Consider the following 5,059-nt stretch of genomic DNA (forward strand, 5'->3'; position numbering starts at 1 on the left):
ACTCCGCCAAAACCGCCCCAGACCCCTGCCTATAAATAAGAACCCTGTCCCACATATGTGCTGACCGAGACCCATCTTGCTGTCACCCGAGATGCTACTTCCCTACATACATCCCCTGAATGAATCTTAGCTCATCATCTGGTATTCGTCTGCCGCCTTCTTTGGCCTCTCAGCTCCTTTGGTCCCACCTCGAAACACCTGTTTTACACCTTTCTCTTCCTTCTTGTCCTTTCTGCAACACTTGACCCTGTGGAGCCCTTCATTATCATCAAGCTCTCCTGCTCCTTTGCTTTTCCTCTTAATCTTCCTGCTACTCCTCCGTGGTCCCCTTTGAGTTTTGCCCATCCTTAAAATGTTGGGCCAAGGTTCAACAGGTGACATAGAGGTTGAGGTGGCTCTATCCCACATGGCCAACTCTATGGTTTGGATCCTGGACCCAGTGGCTTGAAAAATCACACCGTATATGCGTGCATGTGTGCTGAAAATCCTGAGTGGAGGAGAGGAGATTGTGGCATGGCCATCCCCTCTGGGGGTTGGTTTCTCACTTTCTGTCTCTCTCTCTCTCTCTCTTTGGTGAGCACATGCACTCTATAGCAAAAAAAATTTTTAAATAAATAAAGAAAATGTTGAGGGAGACCAGCAGTTGGCATAATGGTTACGTCACTGGACTCCCATGTAGTCGATTGCAGTTCAAGTCCCAGACCCGGTGGCTTAAACTCACGTTGGGCGTGTGTACGTGCGTGCCCAAGATCCTGAGAGGAGAATGGAGGTGAAGGGATTGCAGCATGGCCATCCCTCCTGGGGGTGATTTCTTGCTTTCTGTCTCTGTCTCTCTCTTTCTGGAGAGTGCACGCGCCCTATAGCAAAAACCTCTAAGAAAATAAAAAGAAAGAAAGAAAGAAAGAAAGAAAAGAAAAGAAAATGCTGAGGGGCTAACATCTATGGCCTAGTGGTTAAGGGAGCTGGGTCCCATATGGCCAATCTAGCAGTTTAAGTCTCTGCTCTGGCAGTTTGAAAAACACACCAACCATGTGTGTGTGCGCGCACAAAAAAAAAAAAAAAAAAAAAAGTTTTTAGAATTCTGTCCCTTGCTGTCTTCACTCACAGACTTTTCCAGGATTATTGCTTCCATTTCCATGACTTCAGCTAGCACTTTCCTGCTGCTCACCAAATCCACACCGCCACCCCGTTCTCCCACCTGAATGCAACAGGTACGCATCCAACTGTTTACCAGACATCTCCACATAAATGAACATCAGAAAACCAAGCACAGGGAACCAGCAGTTAGCGTAATGGCTATGTCACTGGACTCCCACATAGTTGACCGCGGTTCGCGTCTTGGACCCGGTGGCTTAAATCTCACGCCGGGCGCGTGTGTGTGTGTGCCCAAAATCCCGAGAGGAGAATGGAGGAGAAGGGATTGCGGCGTGACCATCCCCCCTGGGGGGTGATTTCTCGCTTTCTGTCTCTCTGTCTCTCTCTGTCTGTCTGGCGAGTGCACGCACCCTATAGCGAAAACCTCTCAAAAAAAAAAAAAAAAAAAAAAAAGGAAGCACAGATCTGGAGTTGAACTCCATTTCAAAGCCTTGCATCATCACTAGCTAAGCTCTCTGGCATTTGAGCAAATTACTTCCCTCTCTGTGCCTCAAGTAATAATGATAGTCCTAATTTACAGGGTGGTCGTGAGGATCAAATGAGCTCATTCACGTACAGCACTTAGTGCAGTACCTGGCAACAAGTCGAGAGTAGTAAAGAGAGAGTTGTAGTAGGAGTAGTAATTAAAGGTCCTCAGAAAGCATTAACAGATTCAAGAGTGAATTTATAGTCCAGCTGGTGGCATGGTACTTAAGGTGCTGGACTCCCACATGGCCAACCATTGTTTGAGTCCCAGAACTGGCGGCCTCCTTTCTCACTTTCCCTCATAGCGTAATGGCTATGTCACTGGACTCCCACATAGTTGACCGCGGTTCGCATCTCGGACCCGGTGGCTTAAATCTCACGCCGGGCGCGTGTGTGTGCGTGCCCAGGATCCCGAGAGGAGAGTGGAGGAGAAGGAATTGCAGCGTGACCATCCCCCCTGGGGGGTGATTTCTTGCTTTCTGTCTCTATGTCTCTCTCTGTCTGTCTGGCGAGTGCACGCGCCCTATAGTGAAAACCTCTCCAAAAAAAAAAGTTTATTTAGGTGGGGTCAGCCAATGGCCATCCCTCCTGGGGAGTGGTTTCTCACTTTCCTTTTCTCTGTTGCCCTCTGGTGAACACAGGTGCCCTATGGGAAATACCTAAAAAAAGTTTTTTTAAAGTTTATTTACTTTATGTATGATAAAGAGCATGTGCATATATGTGTGGGCAGAGAGAGACAGGCACCTTTGACAGGGTCTCGTCACACTGCATCCCCTTCCCCCTAGCCCTCCAGCTCATTAAGATCTCGGGAACCCAAGTGCCCAGTATCTTCCAGGTCTACCAGGGATCCAAATCTACCATGTGGCTTCCAGCACTGTAGTTTAGCATGCTACCACCTCTGCCACCTAGATTAGGCCAAGAAAATATTAATATTCATCGATTTAACAAATATCAATAACATCGAGTTATTGTAGGGCACTTGCTATAATCCTTTTAAGAAAGGAACATTTGTCAAATAAACTCTCATTAAGAAAACTCATAGGGCCAGCCCATAGTGCAGCTGTTAAGCTCTGTGCTCATGCAACTGCACCCCATATGGCCAACTGTGCTTCAAGTCCCAATATGCCAGGCACATGTGTGTGCAAGCCCCAAATCCTGACAGGCTCTGTCTGTCTGGCGAGTGCACGCGCCCTATAGTGAAAACCTCTCCAAAAAAAAAAGTTTATTTAGGTGGGGTCAGCCAATGGCCATCCCTCCTGGGGAGTGGTTTCTCACTTTCCTTTTCTCTGTTGCCCTCTGGTGAACACAGGTGCCCTATGGGAAATACCTAAAAAAAGTTTTTTTAAAGTTTATTTACTTTATGTATGATAAAGAGCATGTGCATATATGTGTGGGCAGAGAGAGACAGGCACCTTTGACAGGGTCTCGTCACACTGCATCCCCTTCCCCCTAGCCCTCCAGCTCATTAAGATCTCGGGAACCCAAGTGCCCAGTATCTTCCAGGTCTACCAGGGATCCAAATCTACCATGTGGCTTCCAGCACTGTAGTTTAGCATGCTACCACCTCTGCCACCTAGATTAGGCCAAGAAAATATTAATATTCATCGATTTAACAAATATCAATAACATCGAGTTATTGTAGGGCACTTGCTATAATCCTTTTAAGAAAGGAACATTTGTCAAATAAACTCTCATTAAGAAAACTCATAGGGCCAGCCCATAGTGCAGCTGTTAAGCTCTGTGCTCATGCAACTGCACCCCATATGGCCAACTGTGCTTCAAGTCCCAATATGCCACGCACATGTGTGTGCAAGCCCCAAATCCTGACAGGATGGAGAAATGAAGGAAAAAGGATGCGGTGTAACCACACCCCATGGCGGGGAGTCTTTCTTTCTCTCTGTCTCTCTCTCTCCTGCAAGCACACACACCTTCTACAAATAACAGAAAACTCATAGATGCCACTACCTACTCCCATGTTACTCAGATGGCGTTAAAGGGCCCAATTCCAGAGCCATGTGCCTAAGCTTCAAATGGTATGTCATGCTAGATTTGCAAATTAAAATTTAAATTGGGAGAACAAATACAAACGTAAGCTCAAGCAGAGTTCCAATTTGCCCTGGGGGTCAGTTTAAGTGAGCAGTCAGTTTACATTCAGCACCCCCTGATGTGCGCTACTGTGTGAATTACTGTATCATAATAAACAAATCGACATTGGTTTTCTTTAAACGGTAGCAAGAAAAATGCTTGCTGTGCAGCCCCTGGCAGCCCCAAGTGACGGAAATGAAAACTCCATGCCTAAATTTGTCCCTTCCTATTTCATCTCCTCTCTTTGTTCAGGCCTTCCTTCCCTTTCTCCCCAGGGCTATTTCCTTAATCCTTCTGACCCAATCTGCAAAATTCCATCCTGTGCCACCTCTCCAAGGCACCTGGGCGAAGCAAAACAATTTTTTTTCCCTCCCACTAGGCAGTAAAACAGTGCCAACTAAGGGCTGAGCCTTATTAGATTAGGCAAGGAGTTGGGCAAAATGTTGTCCATATAAACCATAGTGTTCCTCCCTACCCCTCCAGCGCCTGGGATCAAGAACAGGATAACTCCAAAGCCTCTTTGGTGTTCTTCCTTTCTTTTCCCTTTATATGGCCTTCCTGAAGAGTAATTATTATTTTTAAGCAGTAATAAATTACAGTTTATAAACTGTAAGCACAATATAGATATTTTTCCTGAAAGCCAAGTCAGAAGAACTCCCTGTCTAAAATGAGATGTAAAACAATGGAAATAAATATTCTAACTGAATGGTCCCAAGCACTGTCACATGAAGAAAGAGCCTTGTAATCCAACCTCTGCAATAATGGGCATATTATAGTAGGATTGTTTTCAGCCCATTTCCCGATCCTGCTGGGCAAGAATGGGTTCAGATAAGGAAAAGAGCCAACCAAATTGGGAAGGGGGGGGCAACCCACCAATTATTTTTGATGCCTGGTAAACAGCCTGCGCCAGAGGATAAGGTTTTTCTGGCTCTTAGATATGCTTTTTTTTTTTTCTCTCTTTTCATGTGTCTGTCCTCCTCCCTTGAAGCTGCGGGGTGGGAAGGTCTAAAAATAGTCAATGAATCACGGCAGATAATATTGTGCAGTAGTTACATAAACAGCCAGCCCCGGCTCCGAGGCCGTGGGTCGGAACGGAAAATATCTAGGTCACGGTTGTCACACTGAATAGGGTCCCCCGGAGCCGGCCATTGGGAGGCGCGGCCGGGGAGGAGGCCTGGGCCTGAGGGCCGGGAGCAGCAGGGGAGCGCGGGCGGGCGTCCGGCGGGAGGAAGCAGAAGCCCCGGGCCGGGAGCGGGCGGCGGCGCGAGCAGGACCGGCGAGCCCCGCGCTCACTCCCCATGGCCGGGAGCGGGCCGCGGCGGCGGTGGAGGGGGTGGCAGGGCCGGGGGGGGGG

The sequence above is a fragment of the Tupaia chinensis genome, unplaced genomic scaffold (assembly GCF_000334495.1).
Source record: "Tupaia chinensis unplaced genomic scaffold, TupChi_1.0 Scaffold000383_1, whole genome shotgun sequence".
NCBI classification, from domain to species: Eukaryota; Metazoa; Chordata; class Mammalia; order Scandentia; family Tupaiidae; genus Tupaia; species Tupaia belangeri.